The sequence below is a fragment of the Podarcis filfolensis genome (genome assembly GCF_964270895.1).
Source record: "Podarcis filfolensis genome assembly, chromosome: 2".
Classification (NCBI taxonomy): Eukaryota; Metazoa; Chordata; class Lepidosauria; order Squamata; family Lacertidae; genus Podarcis; species Podarcis filfolensis.
This window is the reverse complement of record NC_139605.1, coordinates 47796350-47808986: the sequence shown is the minus strand read 5'-3', so window position 1 is coordinate 47808986 and position 12637 is coordinate 47796350. Positions and strand designations below refer to the sequence as shown.

Here is a 12637-nt window from a genome sequence, read left to right as displayed (position 1 = left end):
CACCACTCCTATCTTATATGGACAGTTCATTTTCTCCTATTTGTCTAATAGCACCAATAGACTGCAGCCAAAGGTTGCTCTGAACAATTCAGGACTTACACTGGTACCTCATTTATGAACTTAATCCGTACTGGAAGTCCGTTCTTAAACCCAAACCATTCTTAAACCAAGGTGCGCTTTCCCTAATGAGGCCTCCCGCCGCCGGTGCTCTTCCACCAATCGGATTCTGTTCTTAGACTAAGGTAAAGTTCTCAAACCGGGACACTATTTCCAGTTTTGCAGAGTTTGTAAACCGAATCGTTCTTAAACCAGACGGTTCTTAAACCGATGTACCACTCTGTGTGTGTGTGTGTGTGTGTGTGTGTGTGTGTGTTGTGTGTGTGTGTGTGTGTGTGTGTGTGTGTGTGTATCAATTATTTGGAAGTTTATTTTATGCATATAATGCTTTGACTTCAGAATGAACAAGACAGACATGTTTTTAAAAACATCTCAAAGTTCTACCAGCTAAAGTCTTTAAATAATAACCAGTTTCTAATAAATCATTCTCTCTGTGTCATGCCCTAAAATGCCTGTTTCCATTGCACTCTGACATTCCCAGGATTCCACCCCATTCTAGAACCAGACCAAGAAACTGAGCCCTGAGTGCAGGTAGAGCAGTGCCAAAAAAAACCCCAAAACAAACTCTTCATATTCATATTTGTTTCTTCATTTAGGTAGGTTCTTTATCTTGGTACTTCGGTGGCATATCTTGCTTTATTTTGTTCCCAATTCCTGGGGCCACTTTTATATTTATTTTTAAAAGGAAAAGCTTCATTTGCATTTCTCATTGATTTAAACAAGGAAGTCACAATGTACCCATAATGGTTACTTTTCTTCCCCAACATAAGTGCATGAAATTTGCAAAAAAATCCTGAAGAGATGAAGCTGGCCGAATGTCAGATAGGCTCAGAGCGGTTTGTGCTAGGCACCTTTAAAGCTGTAGGAGGTTTAAAGGTTTATGCCAACCTGCTACCTTTTTTTGTAGCAACAGTAGTCTCTCCCTCCTGACATGGATCCAGAAAATGGATCCCACCAGTTTCTACACTCTACTCTGTTATCTTTGCATTTTTATTTTAAATCGGTTGGTTAAGAGAAACAAAGTGATTGTTACTGTACGTAATGTTTCTTTGTATACAGATTGTCATTTCTGGAAATAATACACATTGTAACAGAATTACAGAATTGGTTACTATATGTATTCACACAACCCATATTGTTCTCTGCAGCTTAAAACTTTGCTGATAATTATATAACCAGCTGAGTCCCCTATGGGAGTCTGTATGTAGTAGGTAATCAGTCTTTTCTTCTATTAGTCCTTAGGTGCTTATTTATGCAAACACTGTTTTACAGACAATATCCTATGTTTCCTCGTTATTCCGCAATTAGGGATTTTTGCACATGGTTGCTTATCGATGAAATATAATCAAGCTGATAAAATAATCTCCCGGGCTTAATAGGCAAGATAAAGCAACTAAGCGCTCAGCAAGCGAACTAAATTCACTAACTGGTGCCTAAGTCTTTTAAGTGTGTATAGTTGTAATTCTATAATGCGTGGTACCTTGGGTTAAGAACTTAATTCGTTCCGGAGGTCCGTTCTTAACCTGAAACTGTTCTTAACCTGAGGTACCACTTTAGCTAATGGGGCCTCCCCCTGCCGTCGCGCCACCGCTGTGCGATTTCTGTTCTCATCCTGAAGCAAAGTTCTTAACCTGAGGTACTATTTCTGGGTTAGCGGAGTCTGTAACCTGAAGCGTATGTAACCTGAAGCGTATGTAACCCGAGGTACCACTGTATTGATTATTATAATGCATTTAATAATTATATCCCACCCTCCCGTGAATGATGCCCAAGTCGGCTCACAACAACAATACAGTTAAAATAATTAAAACAGAAATACATCAAATTTAAAGCAAAAAAGACAAATAAATAAGTGGGGGTTAAACATGATAAAGGGGCAGTCAAATTATTGTTCTGTATAAACAGTAGCTATAACATAGAGCCTGTGTGGTGGGGTGACTTGAGTGGTGGGCTAGGGCCTGGGAGACCATGGTTCAAAGCCCCACTCATCCATGAAGCTCACTGGGTGGCCAGTCACTCACTCTCAGCCTAACCTACCTCATAGTCCTGTTGTGAGGATGAAATGGGGAGGAGGAGAACTATCTATGCCAATGAATGAATGAATCTTTATTTGCGTCAGCCATCAGCCATAGCAATGAAAGTCAATTATATAAAGTACATTTTAGGGTTTTGAATCAATAGTCAAATGGTGGATCTTATTCTGAACTGCCCCGGCCAAAAACCTTGCAACCTTTGCTGTCCCCTGCTCATCTTGATCTGCCAAGAGAAAGGACACTGTGGCAGTGGTTGGGCGACACAGAATGGACAATAAAAGAGGGGTGATAATCTCATTCCTGAAGTCTTTATAAAGAGTGCAAGCCAAGTGGCCATCTATGCCACTTTGAGCTCTTTGGATGAAAGGTGGGATATAAATGTGTAAAGAGGATGGAGTAAATGGGGCAGCAGGCTTTTTGGATATCCCATGTTTTAGGCTTCACCATGCCCATTTCTGTACCACGTAAAAGTTTTGAACAGGCAGGATGTTGCCGGTAGAGTAACATTAACACATGCTGCTATCCTCCTGCTGGGTTGGACTTGCTGTGTCACATCCACACCACAGATTTAAAACTATTTTAAAACACGTTACTTTTCTCCCCCAAATTCATGAGAACTGTCATTTGTTAAGGGTGCCGGGAATTAAAGCTCTGTGGTGGGTAAACCACAGTTCCCATACAGTTAAATGTATGATGTGGTTTGCACCAAGTCCTCTTTGCTTATTTGGCTGCACAGTGCCTCATTTACATCAAATCATAAGCTTTTTACTACTTTAGTTATTTGTTACATTTATATCCTGCTTTTTCCAGAAGAAGCCTCCGTGCAGTGTTTTTAGCTTTAAGACAGTCACATGTAAGAACTGAGAGATAGTGCTTTCTCAAAGCCACCTAAGTCAGTTTAACATCTACTGTCAATATAACAACGATATACTTGTGTTAATTTAGGAAATACAAGAGGTTGCTGGGGAAGGGATCTGATCTATCTAGGAACATGTTGGGAAGCATTAAAATTTTAAATCAGAAAGTGCTACAGATCCAGCAATGTTACTCGCATGTGGGGGAAATCTGATGATGTAGCCCTTTTTGCTTCCAAACTGAATTGAGTATTTGAAATTTGGTTAGAGAATAAATCACTGAATAGTCCACTTTGAATATCTGGTACCGGGATTTGCTGTGCAAAGGTTAAACCAGGTGTCCTATCTCAGACAAGGTCTCTGAGTTCAGGACAACAATTTTATCTCTATCTAGCAAAACACTGAATGTTTACTTCTTGCTTCATTGCTTAAAAGCAATCTCTTTTTTTATTCCAATTGAATTTTATTCTTATTGAATTGTTTCCTTTAATAATACTTAACTGACTATTCAATAAAATTACATCTCTTTCTATAACAGATAAGCAAATTTGATCCAGTCTACTGTTGAGATGACTGCTCCTCACCAGAGGATTTTCTTTTGAAAAATTTCTACAGTTTGGCACCAGGTGTAAACATTTTTCATAATTCTATAATGGAGTCCACTGTTTATTTCATCTTTTAAGTTTTATATCATTCCTTGGATCACGCTCCTATATATATATATATCCATGATGATCAGATCCAGTCATGCAAGCAAATACTGCTTCACAAATCTATTTAGATAACTAAGCTACTAAAGAATTAAGTAAATAAATAGTTAGGGAGGATAAAGCAGTTTGTGGCTACCTCTTTTGGGCTGTTGACATTGACTGGTTCTGTATTTTCACCTCCTTTGTAAGCTGGTATTCCTGAATTTAAACTAGGCATAGGCAAACTCGGCCCTCCAGATGTTTTGGGACTACAATTCCCATCATCCCTGACCACTGGTCCTGTCCACCACTGGAGTTGTGGACCCAAAACATCTGGAGGGCCGAGTTTGCCTATGCCTGATTTAAACCCTATATCCTCATCCTGTGATGGTTGGTTTTGCCATCTCCTGCACTTCATGATTAATTTTAGTTTATGCCCAGGGTCTCTTAAGGATCATTACCTTCTGCCATTGTTGAAGGGGCTCGTTTCATGTCCAACCACCAGGCCCACTGGCAGCAGGACCCCCAACACTACCTCCTTGCTGCTCCTGCTCATCTTCCCCTCCAGCCATGATACCACAGCACTATGCCTCTCCTCTCCTTTTTGCATGTGAGGGGGCTCCTTTTCACCTGTCTGTCCACCAATAACAGACCTCTATAAAGGGGAAGTACCGGAGAATAAGAGAAGAGCTGGGATTTTGGTAATTTATCACTGGAAGGGTAAACGGAAAGATTTGTTCGGGTGAAGGCTTAGTGGTGGCCACAGCAGTTTCAGTCCTTTATCTTAAAGCACAGTTGTGTTGGGATTTAGAGCTCCTCTTGGCAGCCACTGGCTGACAGCTACATTTTCCTCTTTCACGATGCCACATACATAGCTTTTTTCCCCCTAAAGCATTTTTGGAAGGGGGCAGGGCAGTCACCACAATTTTTTTGTGGTTGGTGCCATTTTCTCCCAAAATGCCTCCAATATTGCTACATCCAGGGCATTCATGGGAAAGAAAATGTCCGAAGCCAAACAGAGGATGGCAGCAGCAGAGCATTATTATTATTATTATTATTATTATTATTATTATTATTATTATTATTATTGAAAAAGTGAAAGTGACAGAATGTGCATCTTTTTGCAATTGTTACCAAATATGTGTGCCTGTACATACATACTTGCAAACCTGAATCTTCTTACACATGTGCTCATGGACCTGTTGTTATGGGGATCTTGACTAGGCTCAAGTGTACATCACAGAGCTTGTTGCAGTTGACCCAATTGTTTTAAATTGCCTGTGTTGTCTTGCCTATTGGGGGGAATGAACAAGGACCAGAAAATTTACTGTGATTAAAACAATATTGAAACAACACCTAAGGCGGTCAGGTCTCAGTCCTTTCTATGAATGCCCCAGCTGTGTGATGTGGAACAGATAGCAATAAGCGAAAGGGGCTTCTCAGTAGTGGCCTCACACTTGCTTGGCTCCTGTATCAATGTCAGTTTAACATCAGACAAGCACCTTTTTAATTTCCCCAAATTATGGAGTGATTCTAAAATTTGCTTTAACACAGTGGGTTTTACTGTTCTGCTCTCTCTCACATTAGTTTTGTCCTGCACACATACTTCTTGCTTTTTAGGGATGCATTTTGATCACTTGTGTGTTTTTCTTTAATTTGTTGACTTATATTGTTGCTGTAATTTTTGCTCTAGGGAACTTGTTCTTAGGAGGACATAAATGAATAAATAAATTTTGCAGTAAACTATAAGTGGCTGAAAGCAGCACATAAAACAAGGCGAGTAGTTTCAGTAGTTCAGTCCTAAAACCATTGGTTGCCAAACTATTGCAGGCATAGGCAAACTTGGCCCTCCAAATGTTTTGAGACTACAATTCCCATCATCCCTGACCACTGATCCTGTTAGCTAGGGATCATGGGGGTTATAGTCCCAAAACATCTGGAGGGCCGAGTTTGCCTATGCCTGAGCTATTGACCGTCAATCTATTTACAAGGAGGAAAGCAAGGACTTATGTAGTCATTCTCATATGGCCCTGGACAGTTCTCTGAACGGAGAGGTATAGAATGTGGAGCCCCCTAAGGGGCCTGTGGTTTTTTTAACTTTTAACTTATAAACACTCCAGAGTTAGGGATGAGCAGTGAAGTGGCCAGGTTTGCTCAGGGACATTAAAATACACAGATATTGTGAAGGGCTTGAAAAGGACCTCTTCAGATTCAGTTGAATGAGCAATCAAATGCCAAATTCAGATGAAACATAAAGTGATGCATGTCATGGAAAAATAATCTGAATCACACATTTACAATCATGGGGTCTAAACTAGCTGTGACTGACCACGGGTGAAATATTGGGGTCATAGTGGGTAGCTTGCTGAAGATGTTGTCCCTGTGTGCAGCAGCTGTGAAAAAGACAAATTCCATGCTAGAAATCATTAGCAAAGGAGTTGAAAATAAAACTGCTGATATCATAATGTTGTTATGCAAATATACAATGCAGCCACATTTGGAATACTGTGTACAGTTTTGGTTGCCTCACCTCAAAAAAAGGTTATTGTAGAGTTGGAAAGGGTTCAGCAAAGGCAGCCAAAAGGATAAGGGGCTGGGGAAACTCCCCTAGGAGGAAAGGTTACAGCATTTGGGACTTTTTAGTTAGAGAAAAAGTGAAAGGAGACCTGACAGAAGTTCATAGCATAGAGGAAGTATATAAAACCTCTACCCCCCCCCCCATAACACTAGAATTCATGGACATTTAGTGAAGCTGAATGTGGAAATATTCAAGACAGACAAAAGGAAGCAATTCTTCATGCACCACATAGTTGAACTATGGAACTCACTGCCACAGGATGCACTGATGGCTGCCAAGTTAGATGGCTTTAAAAGAGGATTAGACAAATTCATGGAGGATAATGCTATCTATCTCTGTTATACATGATGGCTATGCTCTGCCTTCACAATCACAGGCAGTTGGCAGTCACTGCGGTGCTGTTGTGCCCAGGCCCTACTTGCGGGTTTCCCACAAGCATCAGCTTGGCCACTGTTAGAACAGGATGTTGTTGGACTAGATAGGCCACCGGCCTGATCCAGCAGGCTCTCCTCAAATTCTTAGAACAATTTAGCTTTGCTGAAACGTTTGTTACCATCTGAAATAAATTTGTGCATGCTGATGTTCCCTTAATATTATTGGCTGCTAATGTGTTAATATACAGGTGCCATAACGTGTTGGGTCTTTACTGCTGTAGTGAAAATGGATTTGACTACTTATCTGGCTGCAGTGCACCTACTGCTAAAGGAAGCTACGTCTGCTTATTCTTAGTGACATGTATGCAGGGCCAGGCAATTTAAAGAAAATAACCTCTTATTAGCCAAAGAGGAACTGTCTTCAAGCTACAATAAAGCTTTTTTCTTTTAAAAGCAAACCAATAGCAGTTTGTCTTTAAAAAGTGAGCTGTAACTCTAGGGTAATCACAGGTTTGAAAGCCAGAAGAAGAATGCAATTCATACAGAAATCTGAAAGGTAATTATATGGTTGTAGGCAATGGATGGATATAACAAACCAATTCCGCTTCACTAAGTCCTGGAGGAGGTCATTCTACTCCAACCAAAAAAAGAGAGTGGGTGGACCCAGAATGGCTTTTACTGCCCATTTCAGACATTCCCACAGAAACGTAACATGGCTGAGCATCTCTGTACACCACAAAGCCATTAAGTTGTTGTTGTTGTTGTTGTTGTTGTTGTTGTTGTTGTTGTTGTTGTTGTTTAGTCGTTTAGTCGTGTCCGACTCTTCGTGACCCCATGGACCACAGCACGCCAGGCACTTCTGTCTTCCACTGCCTCCCGCAGTTTGGTCAAACTCATGCTGGTAGATTCGAGAACACTATCCAACCATCTCGTCCTCTGTCGTCCCCTTCTCCTTGTGCCCTCCATCTTTCCCAACATCAGGGTCTTTTCCAGGGAGTCTTCTCTTCTCATGAGGTGGCCAAAGTATTGGAGCCTCAGCTTCACGATCTGTCCTTCCAGTGAACACTCAGGGCTGATTTCCTTAAGAATGGATAGGTTTGATCTTCTTGCAGTCCATGGGACTCTCAAGAGTCTCTCTCAAGAGCCATTAAGCTGGAGAGTGGTTAAAATATTGGCCCCTTGTGGTATAGAGGAAGGCCATGAGGATGTGATATGGGGACCTAGTCCCACATCCCGATAGTCTGGTATACAAGAAGAGCGTGCTATTCTTACAGACCCCTAGCCAGGATCCAAAGCCCTAGTGTTAAGACACATCATCCCAGCCCCATGGCATCTGATGTGGAAAGGGTACATGGATACAGCAAAGATATCACACCTGGGAACAAGGGGGCGCATTAATCTAAATTTTCTAACTGCACGAACTCCCCATCAGATATCCCACACTGAAATATTAAGCCAAATGAACCAAAGCATGCTTTGCTTCTTGCTTACGCCCAGTATAAGCAGCAGTTTCTCCATAAGAGTCAGTGGTTTTTTTTATCTACTTAACAGGAAAATCAATGTAAATCCCAAGTCAGTGACACTAACACTGGTACAACAGCCACTGGATCATCCTGAGAGTTCTCTGTCTATTCCTGTTGCCTCATCAAACTTGTGCTGGCACAGCTAGTACCTCTCAAACACTGGGCTTCTCCCTTTCTCACCAAGATTGCCTGTTCAGCGCAACTCAGCTGGTGGCTTAAACTGATCCATTTATGGTGGAGAGAAGGTTTGGCATGGTGCCACACAGCATCATCATTATTCAGCTAGTATTCCAGAATAATATACTTGAAAAACCACATTTTCATCTACTGCAAAACAAAAACAAAACAAAAAAAGTTTGTAAAAGATCTGGAATGGATCCTCAGCATCTTAATTTGTGTGATATGTGCACCATCCAAGTTTCTGAGTGGAAGGGTTGGAGGTTGGTGGGTGAGGTTTAGGAGAAGTCTCTTTGATGCCACTTCCCTCTGACTGCCCATGACAGCAATCATTAGCTGCAGACAAAATTTCATCGCAATAACCAGGTTTTCCATAGCTCAGGCAGACACGTAGTTCCTCTTCTAATTTCCTACACATCCACAACATCAAAATTTCAGAATATTAGGCTTTAAATAGAAGAAAAGCTGCAAAAGGGCTATCCCTGTGCACATGCTAATAACTCTGACAATTACTTGATGGAGGAGCACAAGTGTCTGTAAGGGGTGTGACTACAGCCACATAACTTTTCTTAATTTGGGCATAAACCATCATTAGTGTGGAAAGGAAATTGTACATCTGTGATGTTAAGTATCCTTAACAAACTAATGTTCCCAAGATTTTGGGGGGGACGCCTTGATTGTAGGGAAAATGTATGCTATAGGTGTGATCTATGATACTTAGCCAAGCAAGAGATATATTTTTTATGCTGTACAAGAAATATGCTCCCAAAATATGGTAATTTGCTCCAAGGCAGCAGTGGGAAACTGTGGCTTTGGCCTAATGCTGTTGGCAGAGTACCTGGAGGGAAAGAAGGGTGGAAGAAGATAAATGAAGAAGAGCCAAAACAGAGGGAACATAGGAGGGAGGAGATGGGAAGCCATCTGCAAGTCACCTATGGCAAGAGTGATATGTCCCTCCCACAACAGAGAGGAAAGACAGACAGAACCAGAAAGAAAGGACCCAACATTTAGCTCGGACCCCACCTACCACAAGCTTTAGTTCAGCCCTAGCTACTGCAGCTACACACCTCCTGCTGGATTACGCCTCTGTAGGATGCAGCTCTCTCCAGAGAAAGAGAGTTCTTCACCTATGCATTAAAGAGAAGAAAGCCATGCAAAGTCAGAGAAGACTAGAAGAGAACGGGAAAGCAAGTCGCAACTAGGATAGAGAACAACTATGGTCAGTTCCTCACCATACATTTAAAGCACATTCAATGTACACTTAGAGCACATGACTCTCCCCCCCTCCCCACCAAAGATCCTGAGAGCTAGTTTCCCCTTCTACAGAGCTACAATTCCCAGCACCCGTAGCAAGTTACATTTGTATTCCTCTGTTTTTGAAGACTCCCCTCCATTTATTTTTGGATTTCTGCAAATGTGGGGATTTCTCCAAACCCTCTGATACCTGCCTCTTGTGCCATTTTGTGTATGAGCAAAGATGCCTAAAGACTGAAAATAAGAGGAAATGTGTAAATCCTTGAGTTCCATCTGTAGAAGGCCTTTCACATAACCCTGAAATGTCATTTGTAGAGGTCCGGGGGTGGCAACACAAGAACAGGCCTTTTCTGCAGTGGCTCCCCACTTGTGGAATGCTCTACCCAGGGAGTCTTGCCTGGCACCATCATATTTGTTTAGACTCCAGGCAAAAGCTTTCCTCTGTAGCCAGGCCTTTGGCCTTTTAACTATCTGGGGCCTTTTAGAAGTGGGTGGGATGTTCTCTTTCCTCTTGGTTTTAATATACCTATGTGGTGCGGGATGTGTGTGGTTTGTGTTTTTTGTCTGTTTATTTGTTTGGTTGTTTGTAAGTTGCTTTGGGTTGCCCTGGGCAAGATAAAACAACTAACAAATTTAGTAAATAATAAATGATAATATATATTGTAAACATCTACCATGAAAGCTATTTAGCTGTCATAACAGGGAAAGCAAAGCTAAAGGTATTTGATAGACAGCATAGATGCTACAATTCACCTAAAAACATGAAACATTTTATTTATTAAATGTGTTAGTCACTTTTTATCTAAAAGGCGTTTTACGTTTAAAAACATAGACATAAATTAATTGTACTATAGAGGAAAAAAATCATATAAACATTAGCATTTCATGAACCAAAGTGTTATGGGCAAAAGTCCAAAGCTGGATAACAAAGAGGTTCATATTTTTTTTAAAAAAATACTGAAAGCATTTATAAAACAAAAATATCAACAACAGCAACAGTAAACAATAAACAGATTCAACAGATTTAAACTCTGATAGGTTAATAACCTATTAATGCTTATGTCCTTAGATAATCCTCTGCCCCCTCTATCGACTAACGTTTTCACCTCCCAACATAACCATGAAAGACACTCACCCAGCTTTCTTAAAAATCTTCAGTGATTGAGGTTCCAAAATTTTCTCTGGCTTTACATTTAGAAGATTAAGCTGCTTGCTAAAGAAGCTTACCTTTGGTGGGAGAAAGTACATCTAAAATTAGTCCACCTCAGGCTATTGAGCTCCAGTGAATGTTTTTATAATTGGAAAAAAATCACAAAATCCATGACCAGCCACGGCAGCATTTCCTCCCCCCCTTTTAAAGCCCCAAACTTTTAATGTATGGCAGTTTTGTAGGATCAGAATGGAGGGCATTTATTTATTTATTTATTTATTTGTAGTTCCAGGTTTGGGCAGACATGGGGCAAATTGCAACCTTTCTGGTTTGGTTCTCAACATCGGCTGATGCCCTGACATATAGGCCAACATCAGTCCCCCATAGCTGGCAGAACACAATGGATTGTGAAGTTGTGATGCTGCAAGCATCACATACCTTTGGGCAAAATAATGTTGGGTCAAAGGACTAGTCACAAGGTTCAAGCTTTGTGAAATTTCTTTGAATTATACTATACAGAAGCCCAGTCAGAGCTCAGATTGGAAAACGGTACCAACACAATGAAACAACAACAGAGCAATAAAGTACTTGTGTGTAGGCAAAATTATATTAGATCTGAACCAACAGGTTTTCTCCTGAGAACCTTTAGCAAAACGGGACCTAAAATTGCAGTGATGAAAGTTTGTAGGGATGATTTACCAATTGTGCAGCAATGTACTTCCTCCTTGGTTACTTAAACAAGTAACCATATACCGAATATTGTGGCACTGTTGAAGGCAATACCTTTTCCTGGCTATACTCCATGTTTACTTTTCCATAATACCCCTGGAATAGCACTGCATCACAGCAAAGGGACAGTTTCAAGGAGCATTATTGGGAACTGGGGATGTGAAAGCATTTTAAAAACACAAAAACCAGAATATCCCTCAGAATGTTACATTGTGATGTTCATTCCAGGGACATAATGCTCAACTGACTCCATAAACCCACTACAGTACTACCAAAGGTCAATTTTAAAAGCTAAGGTTCTATTAATTGTCAAGCGTTCGAAAGCACATCAAAGTGCAAGTAGATAAATAGGTACCACTCCGGCGGGAAGGTAAACGGCGTTTCCGTGTGCTGCTCTGATTCACCAGAAGCGGCTTAGTCATGCTGGCCACATGACCCGGAAGCTGTACGCCGGCTCCCTCGGCCGATAAAGCGAGATGAGTGCCGCAACCCCAGAGTCGGTCATGACTGGACCTAATGGTTAGGGGTCTCTTTACCATTTTTTAACCTGTGCTTGATAACACCTCCAAGCACAATGGTCTTGGGAGGCCAACACCAGGTACATACGCTTGAAACTGGCTAACTGCTGGGACAGGATGCTTGGAAAATGAGATGCTCAAAACCCATCTATTGGCGACATGGCAAACAAGGTGCCCTGGGATGGGAGAAATGTAAGGCAGCTGTGAGCTACTTAATTCTACTTCCTCTCATAGACTCCCAATGCAATATTTCCCACCCAAACGCATGACAAGCACACACTAAAAGTAATCAAAAAGTTTCTACAAATATATATATATGAAAATGTGTTTTTCAGGGGCTACATACTTGCTATTTTACAGTCCAACCCATGCTTTTACCATAAATCTGGATATTTTTCCATATAGCTTAGAAATTAGGAGCTAAATAACTCGGGGGAAGATCTTAGCTCTAGAGATGATTACCATGAACTCCACCCTCGTCTTGGCAATGGATGCCAAGGATGCTATCACTCTCTTCTGACCCTGTATAAAGCCCAGCCAGCTCTTGCATCATGGCCTTGCAATTCTCTTTTGCCGGCATCTTGATTTAAATGTTAGGCTCTTGTCAAAATGTTTAGCAGGTTGGTCCACTCAAAGGTTCC

General features: G+C 41.1%; 1 protein-coding gene and 1 long non-coding RNA gene across 3 annotated transcripts in view; one reads left to right on the top strand and one right to left on the bottom strand.

The window, feature by feature from the left end:
• SLC6A1 (solute carrier family 6 member 1) overlaps nucleotides 1-12637 on the top strand; it is a 76554-nt gene that overhangs the window by 23614 nt on the left and 40303 nt on the right. The gene's annotated exons all lie outside the window — the stretch shown is intronic.
• Nucleotides 8519-12636, bottom strand: LOC310755807. The gene is made up of 3 exons (XR_014544559.1): nucleotides 12459-12636; nucleotides 10735-10826; nucleotides 8519-9472 (listed from the first exon to the last, which is right to left on the bottom strand). It is a non-coding gene; the product is annotated as an uncharacterized lncRNA (long non-coding RNA).